This window comes from Hyla sarda, unplaced genomic scaffold, assembly GCF_029499605.1.
Source record: "Hyla sarda isolate aHylSar1 unplaced genomic scaffold, aHylSar1.hap1 scaffold_850, whole genome shotgun sequence".
Lineage (NCBI taxonomy): Eukaryota > Metazoa > Chordata > Amphibia > Anura > Hylidae > Hyla > Hyla sarda.
This window is the reverse complement of record NW_026610878.1, coordinates 36,217-57,939: the sequence shown is the minus strand read 5'-3', so window position 1 is coordinate 57,939 and position 21,723 is coordinate 36,217. Positions and strand designations below refer to the sequence as shown.

The 21,723-nt window shown below is 46.2% G+C and overlaps 10 non-coding genes across 10 annotated transcripts; all 10 read right to left on the bottom strand.

Moving 5' to 3' along the window:
* Positions 1–471: 471 nt before the first annotated feature.
* Positions 472–662, bottom strand: LOC130347760 (U2 spliceosomal RNA). The gene has a single exon (XR_008885633.1). It is a non-coding gene; the product is annotated as a U2 spliceosomal RNA (small nuclear RNA).
* Positions 663–2,744: 2,082 nt separating this feature from the next.
* On the bottom strand, positions 2,745–2,935 carry LOC130347759 (U2 spliceosomal RNA). Its single transcript, XR_008885632.1, has one exon. It is a non-coding gene; the product is annotated as a U2 spliceosomal RNA (small nuclear RNA).
* A 2,095-nt stretch (positions 2,936–5,030) lies between these two features.
* Positions 5,031–5,221, bottom strand: LOC130347758 (U2 spliceosomal RNA). Its single transcript, XR_008885631.1, has one exon. It is a non-coding gene; the product is annotated as a U2 spliceosomal RNA (small nuclear RNA).
* Positions 5,222–7,313: 2,092 nt separating this feature from the next.
* On the bottom strand, positions 7,314–7,504 carry LOC130347757 (U2 spliceosomal RNA). Its single transcript, XR_008885630.1, has one exon. It is a non-coding gene; the product is annotated as a U2 spliceosomal RNA (small nuclear RNA).
* A 2,091-nt stretch (positions 7,505–9,595) lies between these two features.
* On the bottom strand, positions 9,596–9,786 carry LOC130347756 (U2 spliceosomal RNA). Its single transcript, XR_008885629.1, has one exon. It is a non-coding gene; the product is annotated as a U2 spliceosomal RNA (small nuclear RNA).
* A 2,089-nt stretch (positions 9,787–11,875) lies between these two features.
* LOC130347755 (U2 spliceosomal RNA) lies at positions 11,876–12,066 on the bottom strand. The gene has a single exon (XR_008885628.1). It is a non-coding gene; the product is annotated as a U2 spliceosomal RNA (small nuclear RNA).
* Positions 12,067–14,143: 2,077 nt separating this feature from the next.
* LOC130347754 (U2 spliceosomal RNA) lies at positions 14,144–14,334 on the bottom strand. The gene has a single exon (XR_008885627.1). It is a non-coding gene; the product is annotated as a U2 spliceosomal RNA (small nuclear RNA).
* Positions 14,335–16,431: 2,097 nt separating this feature from the next.
* Positions 16,432–16,622, bottom strand: LOC130347753 (U2 spliceosomal RNA). Its single transcript, XR_008885626.1, has one exon. It is a non-coding gene; the product is annotated as a U2 spliceosomal RNA (small nuclear RNA).
* Positions 16,623–18,705: 2,083 nt separating this feature from the next.
* Positions 18,706–18,896, bottom strand: LOC130347752 (U2 spliceosomal RNA). The gene has a single exon (XR_008885625.1). It is a non-coding gene; the product is annotated as a U2 spliceosomal RNA (small nuclear RNA).
* Positions 18,897–20,980: 2,084 nt separating this feature from the next.
* On the bottom strand, positions 20,981–21,171 carry LOC130347749 (U2 spliceosomal RNA). The gene has a single exon (XR_008885623.1). It is a non-coding gene; the product is annotated as a U2 spliceosomal RNA (small nuclear RNA).
* Between the last annotated feature and the right edge of the window lie 552 nt (positions 21,172–21,723).

The window sequence follows — 21,723 nt, the reverse complement described above, 5'->3', positions numbered from 1 at the left end:
CCATGTTATGTTACATAGTTACATAGTTAGTACGGTCGAAAAAAGACATATGTCCATCAAGTTCAACCAGGGAATTAAGGGGTAGGGGTGTGGCGCGATATTGGGGAAGGGATGAGATTTTATATTTCTTCATAAGCATTAATCTTATTTTGTCAATTAGGAACATTCAGCACCCACCCGCTATCAAGGCAGCTGCCTATCATGTCATGCCCTACCTGCACAGGTGTGCTGGCTACTCAAATGATCCAATTAAGGAGGCCATTTAGTCAGCAGCAGCAGAAGTCCTGTGCCTGGACGCTCCAACAGCGGCCAGACACAAGCAGAAGCAGCAGAAGCAGCAGCAGCACCACCTTTTGTTTTTTGGCTGCAGCAGCAGCAGCAGCAGCAGCAAGGCCCACAGGGCTGGCTAGCTGGCTAGCCAGCAAGCAGGTAGCAATGAAAGTAGGAATCTTTCTTTTTAACCCTGTAAGGGGGTGGTGCACTGTACCCGAAGATACTGCCATATCGGGTCAATGCATAGGGCGACGGAAGCAAGCTTCGAAATCGGCCCCCGTTCTCAAAAATCCATTTAATATATGGTCCCCAGATAGGGGACGTATCAGATATTAAACTGATAAGAACAGATACTACACTTGATCTTAGCCAAAAGGCCGAGAAGCGATAACCGTGAAAGGGGCGGGCCCAACAAGGTCCCCTTCATGGGCACTATCACTGCTTGCTGTCAGGGAGGCTGCCAGACAATTTTCCATGCACACTCTGGGCTGGGGGGCAGTCAACCACCAGTACACACAGCAGAACCTAAACCCATACCATTATTGCTAAGCAGCAAGACAGGGGCCCATTGCACTCCCACGGGGCCTTTTTAAATGCAATCCATAACCCGGATTTGCCAGGAACCCTTCTTACTCCTCCTACTTGCATGTGACACTGGGCTTAGGATCTGCATAGGAAACACACACACAAGCACACACCTACCTTTGTTGCCTGCAGATGCCTCCTTGGCTGTCCCCAAACGGTATCAAACCAACACCCACGGGAAGCTGTAAGCATAGAGGACATGCCTGCACCCCATTGGACTTACCTGTGTGGGTTAAATCCGGGTTATTTGACAACCTATGGCGGTGATGGTTCTGCTCAGGCAGAGCAGTGCTGATGCTCCTCATAAAGCTGTCGCTGCTGTGAAGGTTCTAGGTGACATCACAATCCCTATGGTTACATACACGACAAAGCTGGGTTGTTGTTGTTTACACTCTGCAAGGCCTGTGGAAGTGAGTGACATCATAGCACTGTAGTTCTGAGGGTTCTAGATGGATGCAACAATCTCCTGTTGCTTCTATGAAGGCCATAATAGACGACATCACCAAACAGCTCCATAGTCACATACACAGCAAAGGAGAGATGTTGTTTACACCTAGTGATGTCAGTGGTATTGAGTGACATCACAGCACAGTGCTAAGGCTCCTGGGCCTGGACACAGCAGCGGCTGCAATATCTCAACGGAGAATACGTTTATATATATGTGTGTGTGTGCGCGTATATATATATATATATATATATATATATATATATATATATATATTCTCCGCCGAAATCACTTTTAAACCCATTTCCACCTTTTTTTCCCTTCTCTTCCTCTTACTTTTTTTTCACGTTTTTTTACGTTTTTCTCCTTTTCGCCTCTTTTCTGGGCGTATTATTCTTCTTTTTCTTCTTTTTTTTCGTCTAATGCATACCCCATCAGTGCAGCAATGCTTATTCAATACCGCCAGCAGATGGAGACACTGGGGGATAATTTTCTAAGGATTTATACTGATTTTTCCTGTCTGAATTTGTCGCACAGAAAGTTGCAGGCCAAATATGTGTGACATTTCTGCGACTTTAGCTTCTAGAGCATTTTTACAACATTATACATAGGTGCTGAATACATAAAAAGCGACTGTTCAGCGACAGACAAGTCGCATCGGCTGAAAGTAGGCCAGAATGTCAGTCCATGTTGGAGCAGGTTTAGATACAGTCTAAAGCATAGATCTCAAAGTCTGTGCACAGAATTTAGCAAGGGCCTCGCACCTTCTGATGCATCAGGTAGGTGCACTATAGCATAGCCTAACCCTCTGTACTTTGGTCTATATTGATGCGGGACATAGACAGCCAGCTGATGACCAATCCATTAGTGCAATGGATGGCTGGAAGCATTTGTCTTTGCCTTTGCAATACCACAGAAGCAATGCATGGTCAATGTACAGCAATGACACACCTGTGTGAACAGCCAGGAGACCCCCCCATGTTATGTTACATAGTTACATAGTTAGTACGGTCGAAAAAAGACATATGTCCATCAAGTTCAACCAGGGAATTAAGGGGTAGGGGTGTGGCGCGATATTGGGGAAGGGATGAGATTTTATATTTCTTCATAAGCATTAATCTTATTTTGTCAATTAGGAACATTCAGCACCCACCCGCTATCAAGGCAGCTGCCTATCATGTCATGCCCTACCTGCACAGGTGTGCTGGCTACTCAAATGATCCAATTAAGGAGGCCATTTAGTCAGCAGAAGTCCTGTGCCTGGACGCTCCAACAGCGGCCAGACACAAGCAGAAGCAGCAGAAGCAGCAGCAGCACCACCTTTTGTTTTTTGGCTGCAGCAGCAGCAGCAGCAGCAGCAAGGCCCACAGGGCTGGCTAGCTGGCTAGCCAGCAAGCAGGTAGCAATGAAAGTAGGAATCTTTCTTTTTAACCCTGTAAGGGGGTGGTGCACTGTACCCGAAGATACTGCCATATCGGGTCAATGCATAGGGCGACGGAAGCAAGCTTCGAAATCGGCCCCCGTTCTCAAAAATCCATTTAATATATGGTCCCCAGATAGGGGACGTATCAGATATTAAACTGATAAGAACAGATACTACACTTGATCTTAGCCAAAAGGCCGAGAAGCGATAACCGTGAAAGGGGCGGGCCCAACAAGGTCCCCTTCATGGGCACTATCACTGCTTGCTGTCAGGGAGGCTGCCAGACAATTTTCCATGCACACTCTGGGCTGGGGGGCAGTCAACCACCAGTACACACAGCAGAACCTAAACCCATACCATTATTGCTAAGCAGCAAGACAGGGGCCCATTGCACTCCCACGGGGCCTTTTTAAATGCAATCCATAACCCGGATTTGCCAGGAACCCTTCTTACTCCTCCTACTTGCATGTGACACTGGGCTTAGGATCTGCATAGGAAACACACACACAAGCACACACCTACCTTTGTTGCCTGCAGATGCCTCCTTGGCTGTCCCCAAACGGTATCAAACCAACACCCACGGGAAGCTGTAAGCATAGAGGACATGCCTGCACCCCATTGGACTTACCTGTGTGGGTTAAATCCGGGTTATTTGACAACCTATGGCGGTGATGGTTCTGCTCAGGCAGAGCAGTGCTGATGCTCCTCATAAAGCTGTCGCTGCTGTGAAGGTTCTAGGTGACATCACAATCCCTATGGTTACATACACGACAAAGCTGGGTTGTTGTTGTTTACACTCTGCAAGGCCTGTGGAAGTGAGTGACATCATAGCACTGTAGTTCTGAGGGTTCTAGATGGATGCAACAATCTCCTGTTGCTTCTATGAAGGCCATAATAGACGACATCACCAAACAGCTCCATAGTCACATACACAGCAAAGGAGAGATGTTGTTTACACCTAGTGATGTCAGTGGTATTGAGTGACATCACAGCACAGTGCTAAGGCTCCTGGGCCTGGACACAGCAGCGGCTGCAATATCTCAACGGAGAATACGTTTATATATATGTGTGTGTGTGCGCGTATATATATATATATATATATATATATATATATATATATATATATATATATTTCTCCGCCGAAATCACTTTTAAACCCATTTCCACCTTTTTTTCCCTTCTCTTCCTCTTACTTTTTTTTCACGTTTTTTTACGTTTTTCTCCTTTTCGCCTCTTTTCTGGGCGTATTATTCTTCTTTTTCTTCTTTTTTTTCGTCTAATGCATACCCCATCAGTGCAGCAATGCTTATTCAATACCGCCAGCAGATGGAGACACTGGGGGATAATTTTCTAAGGATTTATACTGATTTTTCCTGTCTGAATTTGTCGCACAGAAAGTTGCAGGCCAAATATGTGTGACATTTCTGCGACTTTAGCTTCTAGAGCATTTTTACAACATTATACATAGGTGCTGAATACATAAAAAGCGACTGTTCAGCGACAGACAAGTCGCATCGGCTGAAAGTAGGCCAGAATGTCAGTCCATGTTGGAGCAGGTTTAGATACAGTCTAAAGCATAGATCTCAAAGTCTGTGCACAGAATTTAGCAAGGGCCTCGCACCTTCTGATGCATCAGGTAGGTGCACTATAGCATAGCCTAACCCTCTGTACTTTGGTCTATATTGATGCGGGACATAGACAGCCAGCTGATGACCAATCCATTAGTGCAATGGATGGCTGGAAGCATTTGTCTTTGCCTTTGCAATACCACAGAAGCAATGCATGGTCAATGTACAGCAATGACACACCTGTGTGAACAGCCAGGAGACCCCCCCATGTTATGTTACATAGTTACATAGTTAGTACGGTCGAAAAAAGACATATGTCCATCAAGTTCAACCAGGGAATTAAGGGGTAGGGGTGTGGCGCGATATTGGGGAAGGGATGAGATTTTATATTTCTTCATAAGCATTAATCTTATTTTGTCAATTAGGAACATTCAGCACCCACCCGCTATCAAGGCAGCTGCCTATCATGTCATGCCCTACCTGCACAGGTGTGCTGGCTACTCAAATGATCCAATTAAGGAGGCCATTTAGTCAGCAGCAGCAGAAGTCCTGTGCCTGGACGCTCCAACAGCGGCCAGACACAAGCAGAAGCAGCAGAAGCAGCAGCAGCACCACCTTTTGTTTTTTGGCTGCAGCAGCAGCAGCAGCAGCAGCAAGGCCCACAGGGCTGGCTAGCTGGCTAGCCAGCAAGCAGGTAGCAATGAAAGTAGGAATCTTTCTTTTTAACCCTGTAAGGGGGTGGTGCACTGTACCCGAAGATACTGCCATATCGGGTCAATGCATAGGGCGACGGAAGCAAGCTTCGAAATCGGCCCCCGTTCTCAAAAATCCATTTAATATATGGTCCCCAGATAGGGGACGTATCAGATATTAAACTGATAAGAACAGATACTACACTTGATCTTAGCCAAAAGGCCGAGAAGCGATAACCGTGAAAGGGGCGGGCCCAACAAGGTCCCCTTCATGGGCACTATCACTGCTTGCTGTCAGGGAGGCTGCCAGACAATTTTCCATGCACACTCTGGGCTGGGGGGCAGTCAACCACCAGTACACACAGCAGAACCTAAACCCATACCATTATTGCTAAGCAGCAAGACAGGGGCCCATTGCACTCCCACGGGGCCTTTTTAAATGCAATCCATAACCCGGATTTGCCAGGAACCCTTCTTACTCCTCCTACTTGCATGTGACACTGGGCTTAGGATCTGCATAGGAAACACACACACAAGCACACACCTACCTTTGTTGCCTGCAGATGCCTCCTTGGCTGTCCCCAAACGGTATCAAACCAACACCCACGGGAAGCTGTAAGCATAGAGGACATGCCTGCACCCCATTGGACTTACCTGTGTGGGTTAAATCCGGGTTATTTGACAACCTATGGCGGTGATGGTTCTGCTCAGGCAGAGCAGTGCTGATGCTCCTCATAAAGCTGTCGCTGCTGTGAAGGTTCTAGGTGACATCACAATCCCTATGGTTACATACACGACAAAGCTGGGTTGTTGTTGTTTACACTCTGCAAGGCCTGTGGAAGTGAGTGACATCATAGCACTGTAGTTCTGAGGGTTCTAGATGGATGCAACAATCTCCTGTTGCTTCTATGAAGGCCATAATAGACGACATCACCAAACAGCTCCATAGTCACATACACAGCAAAGAGAGATGTTGTTTACACCTAGTGATGTCAGTGGTATTGAGTGACATCACAGCACAGTGCTAAGGCTCCTGGGCCTGGACACAGCAGCGGCTGCAATATCTCAACGGAGAATACGTTTATATATATGTGTGTGTGTGCGCGTATATATATATATATATATATATATATATATATATATATATATATATTTCTCCGCCGAAATCACTTTTAAACCCATTTCCACCTTTTTTTCCCTTCTCTTCCTCTTACTTTTTTTTCACGTTTTTTTACGTTTTTCTCCTTTTCGCCTCTTTTCTGGGCGTATTATTCTTCTTTTTCTTCTTTTTTTTCGTCTAATGCATACCCCATCAGTGCAGCAATGCTTATTCAATACCGCCAGCAGATGGAGACACTGGGGGATAATTTTCTAAGGATTTATACTGATTTTTCCTGTCTGAATTTGTCGCACAGAAAGTTGCAGGCCAAATATGTGTGACATTTCTGCGACTTTAGCTTCTAGAGCATTTTTACAACATTATACATAGGTGCTGAATACATAAAAAGCGACTGTTCAGCGACAGACAAGTCGCATCGGCTGAAAGTAGGCCAGAATGTCAGTCCATGTTGGAGCAGGTTTAGATACAGTCTAAAGCATAGATCTCAAAGTCTCTGTGCACAGAATTTAGCAAGGGCCTCGCACCTTCTGATGCATCAGGTAGGTGCACTATAGCATAGCCTAACCCTCTGTACTTTGGTCTATATTGATGCGGGACATAGACAGCCAGCTGATGACCAATCCATTAGTGCAATGGATGGCTGGAAGCATTTGTCTTTGCCTTTGCAATACCACAGAAGCAATGCATGGTCAATGTACAGCAATGACACACCTGTGTGAACAGCCAGGAGACCCCCCCATGTTATGTTACATAGTTACATAGTTAGTACGGTCGAAAAAAGACATATGTCCATCAAGTTCAACCAGGGAATTAAGGGGTAGGGGTGTGGCGCGATATTGGGGAAGGGATGAGATTTTATATTTCTTCATAAGCATTAATCTTATTTTGTCAATTAGGAACATTCAGCACCCACCCGCTATCAAGGCAGCTGCCTATCATGTCATGCCCTACCTGCACAGGTGTGCTGGCTACTCAAATGATCCAATTAAGGAGGCCATTTAGTCAGCAGCAGCAGAAGTCCTGTGCCTGGACGCTCCAACAGCGGCCAGACACAAGCAGAAGCAGCAGAAGCAGCAGCAGCACCACCTTTTGTTTTTTGGCTGCAGCAGCAGCAGCAGCAGCAGCAAGGCCCACAGGGCTGGCTAGCTGGCTAGCCAGCAAGCAGGTAGCAATGAAAGTAGGAATCTTTCTTTTTAACCCTGTAAGGGGGTGGTGCACTGTACCCGAAGATACTGCCATATCGGGTCAATGCATAGGGCGACGGAAGCAAGCTTCGAAATCGGCCCCCGTTCTCAAAAATCCATTTAATATATGGTCCCCAGATAGGGGACGTATCAGATATTAAACTGATAAGAACAGATACTACACTTGATCTTAGCCAAAAGGCCGAGAAGCGATAACCGTGAAAGGGGCGGGCCCAACAAGGTCCCCTTCATGGGCACTATCACTGCTTGCTGTCAGGGAGGCTGCCAGACAATTTTCCATGCACACTCTGGGCTGGGGGGCAGTCAACCACCAGTACACACAGCAGAACCTAAACCCATACCATTATTGCTAAGCAGCAAGACAGGGGCCCATTGCACTCCCACGGGGCCTTTTTAAATGCAATCCATAACCCGGATTTGCCAGGAACCCTTCTTACTCCTCCTACTTGCATGTGACACTGGGCTTAGGATCTGCATAGGAAACACACACACAAGCACACACCTACCTTTGTTGCCTGCAGATGCCTCCTTGGCTGTCCCCAAACGGTATCAAACCAACACCCACGGGAAGCTGTAAGCATAGAGGACATGCCTGCACCCCATTGGACTTACCTGTGTGGGTTAAATCCGGGTTATTTGACAACCTATGGCGGTGATGGTTCTGCTCAGGCAGAGCAGTGCTGATGCTCCTCATAAAGCTGTCGCTGCTGTGAAGGTTCTAGGTGACATCACAATCCCTATGGTTACATACACGACAAAGCTGGGTTGTTGTTGTTTACACTCTGCAAGGCCTGTGGAAGTGAGTGACATCATAGCACTGTAGTTCTGAGGGTTCTAGATGGATGCAACAATCTCCTGTTGCTTCTATGAAGGCCATAATAGACGACATCACCAAACAGCTCCATAGTCACATACACAGCAAAGGAGAGATGTTGTTTACACCTAGTGATGTCAGTGGTATTGAGTGACATCACAGCACAGTGCTAAGGCTCCTGGGCCTGGACACAGCAGCGGCTGCAATATCTCAACGGAGAATACGTTTATATATATGTGTGTGTGTGCGCGTATATATATATATATATATATATATATATATATATATATATATATATTTCTCCGCCGAAATCACTTTTAAACCCATTTCCACCTTTTTTTCCCTTCTCTTCCTCTTACTTTTTTTTCACGTTTTTTTACGTTTTTCTCCTTTTCGCCTCTTTTCTGGGCGTATTATTCTTCTTTTTCTTCTTTTTTTTCGTCTAATGCATACCCCATCAGTGCAGCAATGCTTATTCAATACCGCCAGCAGATGGAGACACTGGGGGATAATTTTCTAAGGATTTATACTGATTTTTCCTGTCTGAATTTGTCGCACAGAAAGTTGCAGGCCAAATATGTGTGACATTTCTGCGACTTTAGCTTCTAGAGCATTTTTACAACATTATACATAGGTGCTGAATACATAAAAAGCGACTGTTCAGCGACAGACAAGTCGCATCGGCTGAAAGTAGGCCAGAATGTCAGTCCATGTTGGAGCAGGTTTAGATACAGTCTAAAGCATAGATCTCAAAGTCTGTGCACAGAATTTAGCAAGGGCCTCGCACCTTCTGATGCATCAGGTAGGTGCACTATAGCATAGCCTAACCCTCTGTACTTTGGTCTATATTGATGCGGGACATAGACAGCCAGCTGATGACCAATCCATTAGTGCAATGGATGGCTGGAAGCATTTGTCTTTGCCTTTGCAATACCACAGAAGCAATGCATGGTCAATGTACAGCAATGACACACCTGTGTGAACAGCCAGGAGACCCCCCCATGTTATGTTACATAGTTACATAGTTAGTACGGTCGAAAAAAGACATATGTCCATCAAGTTCAACCAGGGAATTAAGGGGTAGGGGTGTGGCGCGATATTGGGGAAGGGATGAGATTTTATATTTCTTCATAAGCATTAATCTTATTTTGTCAATTAGGAACATTCAGCACCCACCCGCTATCAAGGCAGCTGCCTATCATGTCATGCCCTACCTGCACAGGTGTGCTGGCTACTCAAATGATCCAATTAAGGAGGCCATTTAGTCAGCAGCAGCAGAAGTCCTGTGCCTGGACGCTCCAACAGCGGCCAGACACAAGCAGAAGCAGCAGAAGCAGCAGCAGCACCACCTTTTGTTTTTTGGCTGCAGCAGCAGCAGCAGCAGCAGCAAGGCCCACAGGGCTGGCTAGCTGGCTAGCCAGCAAGCAGGTAGCAATGAAAGTAGGAATCTTTCTTTTTAACCCTGTAAGGGGGTGGTGCACTGTACCCGAAGATACTGCCATATCGGGTCAATGCATAGGGCGACGGAAGCAAGCTTCGAAATCGGCCCCCGTTCTCAAAAATCCATTTAATATATGGTCCCCAGATAGGGGACGTATCAGATATTAAACTGATAAGAACAGATACTACACTTGATCTTAGCCAAAAGGCCGAGAAGCGATAACCGTGAAAGGGGCGGGCCCAACAAGGTCCCCTTCATGGGCACTATCACTGCTTGCTGTCAGGGAGGCTGCCAGACAATTTTCCATGCACACTCTGGGCTGGGGGGCAGTCAACCACCAGTACACACAGCAGAACCTAAACCCATACCATTATTGCTAAGCAGCAAGACAGGGGCCCATTGCACTCCCACGGGGCCTTTTTAAATGCAATCCATAACCCGGATTTGCCAGGAACCCTTCTTACTCCTCCTACTTGCATGTGACACTGGGCTTAGGATCTGCATAGGAAACACACACACAAGCACACACCTACCTTTGTTGCCTGCAGATGCCTCCTTGGCTGTCCCCAAACGGTATCAAACCAACACCCACGGGAAGCTGTAAGCATAGAGGACATGCCTGCACCCCATTGGACTTACCTGTGTGGGTTAAATCCGGGTTATTTGACAACCTATGGCGGTGATGGTTCTGCTCAGGCAGAGCAGTGCTGATGCTCCTCATAAAGCTGTCGCTGCTGTGAAGGTTCTAGGTGACATCACAATCCCTATGGTTACATACACGACAAAGCTGGGTTGTTGTTGTTTACACTCTGCAAGGCCTGTGGAAGTGAGTGACATCATAGCACTGTAGTTCTGAGGGTTCTAGATGGATGCAACAATCTCCTGTTGCTTCTATGAAGGCCATAATAGACGACATCACCAAACAGCTCCATAGTCACATACACAGCAAAGGAGAGATGTTGTTTACACCTAGTGATGTCAGTGGTATTGAGTGACATCACAGCACAGTGCTAAGGCTCCTGGGCCTGGACACAGCAGCGGCTGCAATATCTCAACGGAGAATACGTTTATATATATGTGTGTGTGTGCGCGTATATATATATATATATATATATATATATATATATATATATATATTTCTCCGCCGAAATCACTTTTAAACCCATTTCCACCTTTTTTTCCCTTCTCTTCCTCTTACTTTTTTTTCACGTTTTTTTACGTTTTTCTCCTTTTCGCCTCTTTTCTGGGCGTATTATTCTTCTTTTTCTTCTTTTTTTTCGTCTAATGCATACCCCATCAGTGCAGCAATGCTTATTCAATACCGCCAGCAGATGGAGACACTGGGGGATAATTTTCTAAGGATTTATACTGATTTTTCCTGTCTGAATTTGTCGCACAGAAAGTTGCAGGCCAAATATGTGTGACATTTCTGCGACTTTAGCTTCTAGAGCATTTTTACAACATTATACATAGGTGCTGAATACATAAAAAGCGACTGTTCAGCGACAGACAAGTCGCATCGGCTGAAAGTAGGCCAGAATGTCAGTCCATGTTGGAGCAGGTTTAGATACAGTCTAAAGCATAGATCTCAAAGTCTGTGCACAGAATTTAGCAAGGGCCTCGCACCTTCTGATGCATCAGGTAGGTGCACTATAGCATAGCCTAACCCTCTGTACTTTGGTCTATATTGATGCGGGACATAGACAGCCAGCTGATGACCAATCCATTAGTGCAATGGATGGCTGGAAGCATTTGTCTTTGCCTTTGCAATACCACAGAAGCAATGCATGGTCAATGTACAGCAATGACACACCTGTGTGAACAGCCAGGAGACCCCCCCATGTTATGTTACATAGTTACATAGTTAGTACGGTCGAAAAAAGACATATGTCCATCAAGTTCAACCAGGGAATTAAGGGGTAGGGGTGTGGCGCGATATTGGGGAAGGGATGAGATTTTATATTTCTTCATAAGCATTAATCTTATTTTGTCAATTAGGAACATTCAGCACCCACCCGCTATCAAGGCAGCTGCCTATCATGTCATGCCCTACCTGCACAGGTGTGCTGGCTACTCAAATGATCCAATTAAGGAGGCCATTTAGTCAGCAGCAGCAGAAGTCCTGTGCCTGGACGCTCCAACAGCGGCCAGACACAAGCAGAAGCAGCAGAAGCAGCAGCAGCACCACCTTTTGTTTTTTGGCTGCAGCAGCAGCAGCAGCAGCAGCAAGGCCCACAGGGCTGGCTAGCTGGCTAGCCAGCAAGCAGGTAGCAATGAAAGTAGGAATCTTTCTTTTTAACCCTGTAAGGGGGTGGTGCACTGTACCCGAAGATACTGCCATATCGGGTCAATGCATAGGGCGACGGAAGCAAGCTTCGAAATCGGCCCCCGTTCTCAAAAATCCATTTAATATATGGTCCCCAGATAGGGGACGTATCAGATATTAAACTGATAAGAACAGATACTACACTTGATCTTAGCCAAAAGGCCGAGAAGCGATAACCGTGAAAGGGGCGGGCCCAACAAGGTCCCCTTCATGGGCACTATCACTGCTTGCTGTCAGGGAGGCTGCCAGACAATTTTCCATGCACACTCTGGGCTGGGGGGCAGTCAACCACCAGTACACACAGCAGAACCTAAACCCATACCATTATTGCTAAGCAGCAAGACAGGGGCCCATTGCACTCCCACGGGGCCTTTTTAAATGCAATCCATAACCCGGATTTGCCAGGAACCCTTCTTACTCCTCCTACTTGCATGTGACACTGGGCTTAGGATCTGCATAGGAAACACACACACAAGCACACACCTACCTTTGTTGCCTGCAGATGCCTCCTTGGCTGTCCCCAAACGGTATCAAACCAACACCCACGGGAAGCTGTAAGCATAGAGGACATGCCTGCACCCCATTGGACTTACCTGTGTGGGTTAAATCCGGGTTATTTGACAACCTATGGCGGTGATGGTTCTGCTCAGGCAGAGCAGTGCTGATGCTCCTCATAAAGCTGTCGCTGCTGTGAAGGTTCTAGGTGACATCACAATCCCTATGGTTACATACACGACAAAGCTGGGTTGTTGTTGTTTACACTCTGCAAGGCCTGTGGAAGTGAGTGACATCATAGCACTGTAGTTCTGAGGGTTCTAGATGGATGCAACAATCTCCTGTTGCTTCTATGAAGGCCATAATAGACGACATCACCAAACAGCTCCATAGTCACATACACAGCAAAGGAGAGATGTTGTTTACACCTAGTGATGTCAGTGGTATTGAGTGACATCACAGCACAGTGCTAAGGCTCCTGGGCCTGGACACAGCAGCGGCTGCAATATCTCAACGGAGAATACGTTTATATATATGTGTGTGTGTGCGCGTATATATATATATATATATATATATATATATATATATATATATTTCTCCGCCGAAATCACTTTTAAACCCATTTCCACCTTTTTTTCCCTTCTCTTCCTCTTACTTTTTTTTCACGTTTTTTTACGTTTTTCTCCTTTTCGCCTCTTTTCTGGGCGTATTATTCTTCTTTTTCTTCTTTTTTTTCGTCTAATGCATACCCCATCAGTGCAGCAATGCTTATTCAATACCGCCAGCAGATGGAGACACTGGGGGATAATTTTCTAAGGATTTATACTGATTTTTCCTGTCTGAATTTGTCGCACAGAAAGTTGCAGGCCAAATATGTGTGACATTTCTGCGACTTTAGCTTCTAGAGCATTTTTACAACATTATACATAGGTGCTGAATACATAAAAAGCGACTGTTCAGCGACAGACAAGTCGCATCGGCTGAAAGTAGGCCAGAATGTCAGTCCATGTTGGAGCAGGTTTAGATACAGTCTAAAGCATAGATCTCAAAGTCTGTGCACAGAATTTAGCAAGGGCCTCGCACCTTCTGATGCATCAGGTAGGTGCACTATAGCATAGCCTAACCCTCTGTACTTTGGTCTATATTGATGCGGGACATAGACAGCCAGCTGATGACCAATCCATTAGTGCAATGGATGGCTGGAAGCATTTGTCTTTGCCTTTGCAATACCACAGAAGCAATGCATGGTCAATGTACAGCAATGACACACCTGTGTGAACAGCCAGGAGACCCCCCCATGTTATGTTACATAGTTACATAGTTAGTACGGTCGAAAAAAGACATATGTCCATCAAGTTCAACCAGGGAATTAAGGGGTAGGGGTGTGGCGCGATATTGGGGAAGGGATGAGATTTTATATTTCTTCATAAGCATTAATCTTATTTTGTCAATTAGGAACATTCAGCACCCACCCGCGCTGCCTATCATGTCATGCCCTACCTGCACAGGTGTGCTGGCTACTCAAATGATCCAATTAAGGAGGCCATTTAGTCAGCAGCAGCAGAAGTCCTGTGCCTGGACGCTCCAACAGCGGCCAGACACAAGCAGAAGCAGCAGAAGCAGCAGCAGCACCACCTTTTGTTTTTTGGCTGCAGCAGCAGCAGCAGCAGCAGCAAGGCCCACAGGGCTGGCTAGCTGGCTAGCCAGCAAGCAGGTAGCAATGAAAGTAGGAATCTTTCTTTTTAACCCTGTAAGGGGGTGGTGCACTGTACCCGAAGATACTGCCATATCGGGTCAATGCATAGGGCGACGGAAGCAAGCTTCGAAATCGGCCCCCGTTCTCAAAAATCCATTTAATATATGGTCCCCAGATAGGGGACGTATCAGATATTAAACTGATAAGAACAGATACTACACTTGATCTTAGCCAAAAGGCCGAGAAGCGATAACCGTGAAAGGGGCGGGCCCAACAAGGTCCCCTTCATGGGCACTATCACTGCTTGCTGTCAGGGAGGCTGCCAGACAATTTTCCATGCACACTCTGGGCTGGGGGGCAGTCAACCACCAGTACACACAGCAGAACCTAAACCCATACCATTATTGCTAAGCAGCAAGACAGGGGCCCATTGCACTCCCACGGGGCCTTTTTAAATGCAATCCATAACCCGGATTTGCCAGGAACCCTTCTTACTCCTCCTACTTGCATGTGACACTGGGCTTAGGATCTGCATAGGAAACACACACACAAGCACACACCTACCTTTGTTGCCTGCAGATGCCTCCTTGGCTGTCCCCAAACGGTATCAAACCAACACCCACGGGAAGCTGTAAGCATAGAGGACATGCCTGCACCCCATTGGACTTACCTGTGTGGGTTAAATCCGGGTTATTTGACAACCTATGGCGGTGATGGTTCTGCTCAGGCAGAGCAGTGCTGATGCTCCTCATAAAGCTGTCGCTGCTGTGAAGGTTCTAGGTGACATCACAATCCCTATGGTTACATACACGACAAAGCTGGGTTGTTGTTGTTTACACTCTGCAAGGCCTGTGGAAGTGAGTGACATCATAGCACTGTAGTTCTGAGGGTTCTAGATGGATGCAACAATCTCCTGTTGCTTCTATGAAGGCCATAATAGACGACATCACCAAACAGCTCCATAGTCACATACACAGCAAAGGAGAGATGTTGTTTACACCTAGTGATGTCAGTGGTATTGAGTGACATCACAGCACAGTGCTAAGGCTCCTGGGCCTGGACACAGCAGCGGCTGCAATATCTCAACGGAGAATACGTTTATATATATGTGTGTGTGTGCGCGTATATATATATATATATATATATATATATATATATATATATATATATATATACTCCGCCGAAATCACTTTTAAACCCATTTCCACCTTTTTTTCCCTTCTCTTCCTCTTACTTTTTTTTCACGTTTTTTTACGTTTTTCTCCTTTTCGCCTCTTTTCTGGGCGTATTATTCTTCTTTTTCTTCTTTTTTTTCGTCTAATGCATACCCCATCAGTGCAGCAATGCTTATTCAATACCGCCAGCAGATGGAGACACTGGGGGATAATTTTCTAAGGATTTATACTGATTTTTCCTGTCTGAATTTGTCGCACAGAAAGTTGCAGGCCAAATATGTGTGACATTTCTGCGACTTTAGCTTCTAGAGCATTTTTACAACATTATACATAGGTGCTGAATACATAAAAAGCGACTGTTCAGCGACAGACAAGTCGCATCGGCTGAAAGTAGGCCAGAATGTCAGTCCATGTTGGAGCAGGTTTAGATACAGTCTAAAGCATAGATCTCAAAGTCTGTGCACAGAATTTAGCAAGGGCCTCGCACCTTCTGATGCATCAGGTAGGTGCACTATAGCATAGCCTAACCCTCTGTACTTTGGTCTATATTGATGCGGGACATAGACAGCCAGCTGATGACCAATCCATTAGTGCAATGGATGGCTGGAAGCATTTGTCTTTGCCTTTGCAATACCACAGAAGCAATGCATGGTCAATGTACAGCAATGACACACCTGTGTGAACAGCCAGGAGACCCCCCCATGTTATGTTACATAGTTACATAGTTAGTACGGTCGAAAAAAGACATATGTCCATCAAGTTCAACCAGGGAATTAAGGGGTAGGGGTGTGGCGCGATATTGGGGAAGGGATGAGATTTTATATTTCTTCATAAGCATTAATCTTATTTTGTCAATTAGGAACATTCAGCACCCACCCGCTATCAAGGCAGCTGCCTATCATGTCATGCCCTACCTGCACAGGTGTGCTGGCTACTCAAATGATCCAATTAAGGAGGCCATTTAGTCAGCAGCAGCAGAAGTCCTGTGCCTGGACGCTCCAACAGCGGCCAGACACAAGCAGAAGCAGCAGAAGCAGCAGCAGCACCACCTTTTGTTTTTTGGCTGCAGCAGCAGCAGCAGCAGCAGCAGCAAGGCCCACAGGGCTGGCTAGCTGGCTAGCCAGCAAGCAGGTAGCAATGAAAGTAGGAATCTTTCTTTTTAACCCTGTAAGGGGGTGGTGCACTGTACCCGAAGATACTGCCATATCGGGTCAATGCATAGGGCGACGGAAGCAAGCTTCGAAATCGGCCCCCGTTCTCAAAAATCCATTTAATATATGGTCCCCAGATAGGGGACGTATCAGATATTAAACTGATAAGAACAGATACTACACTTGATCTTAGCCAAAAGGCCGAGAAGCGATAACCGTGAAAGGGGCGGGCCCAACAAGGTCCCCTTCATGGGCACTATCACTGCTTGCTGTCAGGGAGGCTGCCAGACAATTTTCCATGCACACTCTGGGCTGGGGGGCAGTCAACCACCAGTACACACAGCAGAACCTAAACCCATACCATTATTGCTAAGCAGCAAGACAGGGGCCCATTGCACTCCCACGGGGCCTTTTTAAATGCAATCCATAACCCGGATTTGCCAGGAACCCTTCTTACTCCTCCTACTTGCATGTGACACTGGGCTTAGGATCTGCATAGGAAACACACACACAAGCACACACCTACCTTTGTTGCCTGCAGATGCCTCCTTGGCTGTCCCCAAACGGTATCAAACCAACACCCACGGGAAGCTGTAAGCATAGAGGACATGCCTGCACCCCATTGGACTTACCTGTGTGGGTTAAATCCGGGTTATTTGACAACCTATGGCGGTGATGGTTCTGCTCAGGCAGAGCAGTGCTGATGCTCCTCATAAAGCTGTCGCTGCTGTGAAGGTTCTAGGTGACATCACAATCCCTATGGTTACATACACGACAAAGCTGGGTTGTTGTTGTTTACACTCTGCAAGGCCTGTGGAAGTGAGTGACATCATAGCACTGTAGTTCTGAGGGTTCTAGATGGATGCAACAATCTCCTGTTGCTTCTATGAAGGCCATAATAGACGACATCACCAAACAGCTCCATAGTCACATACACAGCAAAGGAGAGATGTTGTTTACACCTAGTGATGTCAGTGGTATTGAGTGACATCACAGCACAGTGCTAAGGCTCCTGGGCCTGGACACAGCAGCGGCTGCAATATCTCAACGGAGAATACGTTTATATATATGTGTGTGTGTGCGCGTATATATATATATATATATATATATATATATATATATATTTCTCCGCCGAAATCACTTTTAAACCCATTTCCACCTTTTTTTCCCTTCTCTTCCTCTTACTTTTTTTTCACGTTTTTTTACGTTTTTCTCCTTTTCGCCTCTTTTCTGGGCGTATTATTCTTCTTTTTCTTCTTTTTTTTCGTCTAATGCATACCCCATCAGTGCAGCAATGCTTATTCAATACCGCCAGCAGATGGAGACACTGGGGGATAATTTTCTAAGGATTTATACTGATTTTTCCTGTCTGAATTTGTCGCACAGAAAGTTGCAGGCCAAATATGTGTGACATTTCTGCGACTTTAGCTTCTAGAGCATTTTTACAACATTATACATAGGTGCTGAATACATAAAAAGCGACTGTTCAGCGACAGACAAGTCGCATCGGCTGAAAGTAGGCCAGAATGTCAGTCCATGTTGGAGCAGGTTTAGATACAGTCTAAAGCATAGATCTCAAAGTCTGTGCACAGAATTTAGCAAGGGCCTCGCACCTTCTGATGCATCAGGTAGGTGCACTATAGCATAGCCTAACCCTCTGTACTTTGGTCTATATTGATGCGGGACATAGACAGCCAGCTGATGACCAATCCATTAGTGCAATGGATGGCTGGAAGCATTTGTCTTTGCCTTTGCAATACCACAGAAGCAATGCATGGTCAATGTACAGCAATGACACACCTGTGTGAACAGCCAGGAGACCCCCCCATGTTATGTTACATAGTTACATAGTTAGTACGGTCGAAAAAAGACATATGTCCATCAAGTTCAACCAGGGAATTAAGGGGTAGGGGTGTGGCGCGATATTGGGGAAGGGATGAGATTTTATATTTCTTCATAAGCATTAATCTTATTTTGTCAATTAGGAACATTCAGCACCCACCCGCTATCAAGGCAGCTGCCTATCATGTCATGCCCTACCTGCACAGGTGTGCTGGCTACTCAAATGATCCAATTAAGGAGGCCATTTAGTCAGCAGCAGCAGAAGTCCTGTGCCTGGACGCTCCAACAGCGGCCAGACACAAGCAGAAGCAGCAGAAGCAGCAGCAGCACCACCTTTTGTTTTTTGGCTGCAGCAGCAGCAGCAGCAGCAGCAAGGCCCACAGGGCTGGCTAGCTGGCTAGCCAGCAAGCAGGTAGCAATGAAAGTAGGAATCTTTCTTTTTAACCCTGTAAGGGGGTGGTGCACTGTACCCGAAGATACTGCCATATCGGGTCAATGCATAGGGCGACGGAAGCAAGCTTCGAAATCGGCCCCCGTTCTCAAAAATCCATTTAATATATGGTCCCCAGATAGGGGACGTATCAGATATTAAACTGATAAGAACAGATACTACACTTGATCTTAGCCAAAAGGCCGAGAAGCGATAACCGTGAAAGGGGCGGGCCCAACAAGGTCCCCTTCATGGGCACTATCACTGCTTGCTGTCAGGGAGGCTGCCAGACAATTTTCCATGCACACTCTGGGCTGGGGGGCAGTCAACCACCAGTACACACAGCAGAACCTAAACCCATACCATTATTGCTAAGCAGCAAGACAGGGGCCCATTGCACTCCCACGGGGCCTTTTTAAATGCAATCCATAACCCGGATTTGCCAGGAACCCTTCTTACTCCTCCTACTTGCATGTGACACTGGGCTTAGGATCTGCATAGGAAACACACACACAAGCACACACCTACCTTTGTTGCCTGCAGATGCCTCCTTGGCTGTCCCCAAACGGTATCAAACCAACACCCACGGGAAGCTGTAAGCATAGAGGACATGCCTGCACCCCATTGGACTTACCTGTGTGGGTTAAATCCGGGTTATTTGACAACCTATGGCGGTGATGGTTCTGCTCAGGCAGAGCAGTGCTGATGCTCCTCATAAAGCTGTCGCTGCTGTGAAGGTTCTAGGTGACATCACAATCCCTATGGTTACATACACGACAAAGCTGGGTTGTTGTTGTTTACACTCTGCAAGGCCTGTGGAAGTGAGTGACATCATAGCACTGTAGTTCTGAGGGTTCTAGATGGATGCAACAATCTCCTGTTGCTTCTATGAAGGCCATAATAGACGACATCACCAAACAGCTCCATAGTCACATACACAGCAAAGGAGAGATGTTGTTTACACCTAGTGATGTCAGTGGTATTGAGTGACATCACAGCACAGTGCTAAGGCTCCTGGGCCTGGACACAGCAGCGGCTGCAATATCTCAACGGAGAATACGTTTATATATATGTGTGTGTGTGCGCGTATATATATATATATATATATATATATATATATATATATATATTTCTCCGCCGAAATCACTTTTAAACCCATTTCCACCTTTTTTTCCCTTCTCTTCCTCTTACTTTTTTTTCACGTTTTTTTACGTTTTTCTCCTTTTCGCCTCTTTTCTGGGCGTATTATTCTTCTTTTTCTTCTTTTTTTTCGTCTAATGCATACCCCATCAGTGCAGCAATGCTTATTCAATACCGCCAGCAGATGGAGACACTGGGGGATAATTTTCTAAGGATTTATACTGATTTTTCCTGTCTGAATTTGTCGCACAGAAAGTTGCAGGCCAAATATGTGTGACATTTCTGCGACTTTAGCTTCTAGAGCATTTTTACAACATTATACATAGGTGCTGAATACATAAAAAGCGACTGTTCAGCGACAGACAAGTCGCATCGGCTGAAAGTAGGCCAGAATGTCAGTCCATGTTGGAGCAGGTTTAGATACAGTCTAAAGCATAGATCTCAAAGTCTGTGCACAGAATTTAGCAAGGGCCTCGCACCTTCTGATGCATCAGGTAGGTGCACTATAGCATAGCCTAACCCTCTGTACTTTGGTCTATATTGATGCGGGACATAGACAGCCAGCTGATGACCAATCCATTAGTGCAATGGATGGCTGGAAGCATTTGTCTTTGCCTTTGCAATACCACAGAAGCAATGCATGGTCAATGTACAGCAATGACACACCTGTGTGAACAGCCAGGAGACCCCCCCATGTTATGTTACATAGTTACATAGTTAGTACGGTCGAAAAAAGACATATGTCCATCAAGTTCAACCAGGGAATTAAGGGGTAGGGGTGTGGCGCGATATTGGGGAAGGGATGAGATTTTATATTTCTTCATAAGCATTAATCTTATTTTGTCAATTAGGAACATTCAGCACCCACCCGCTATCAAGGCAGCTGCCTATCATGTCATGCCCTACCTGCACAGGTGTGCTGGCTACTCAAATGATCCAATTAAGGAGGCCATTTAGTCAGCAGCAGCAGAAGTCCTGTGCCTGGACGCTCCAACAGCGGCCAGACACAAGCAGAAGCAGCAGAAGCAGCAGCAGCACCACCTTTTGTTTTTTGGCTGCAGCAGCAGCAGCAGCAGCAAGGCCCACAGGGCTGGCTAGCTGGCTAGCCAGCAAGCAGGTAGCAATGAAAGTAGGAATCTTTCTTTTTAACCCTGTAAGGGGGTGGTGCACTGTACCCGAAGATACTGCCATATCGGGTCAATGCATAGGGCGACGGAAGCAAGCTTCGAAATCGGCCCCCGTTCTCAAAAATCCATTTAATATATGGTCCCCAGATAGGGGACGTATCAGATATTAAACTGATAAGAACAGATACTACACTTGATCTTAGCCAAAAGGCCGAGAAGCGATAACCGTGAAAGGGGCGGGCCCAACAAGGTCCCCTTCATGGGCACTATCACTGCTTGCTGTCAGGGAGGCTGCCAGACAATTTTCCATGCACACTCTGGGCTGGGGGGCAGTCAACCACCAGTACACACAGCAGAACCTAAACCCATACCATTATTGCTAAGCAGCAAGACAGGGGCCCATTGCACTCCCACGGGGCCTTTTTAAATGCAATCCATAACCCGGATTTGCCAGGAACCCTTCTTACTCCTCCTACTTGCATGTGACACTGGGCTTAGGATCTGCATAGGAAACACACACACAAGCACACACCTACCTTTGTTGCCTGCAGATGCCTCCTTGGCTGTCCCCAAACGGTATCAAACCAACACCCACGGGAAGCTGTAAGCATAGAGGACATGCCTGCACCCCATTGGACTTACCTGTGTGGGTTAAATCCGGGTTATTTGACAACCTATGGCGGTGATGGTTCTGCTCAGGCAGAGCAGTGCTGATGCTCCTCATAAAGCTGTCGCTGCTGTGAAGGTTCTAGGTGACATCACAATCCCTATGGTT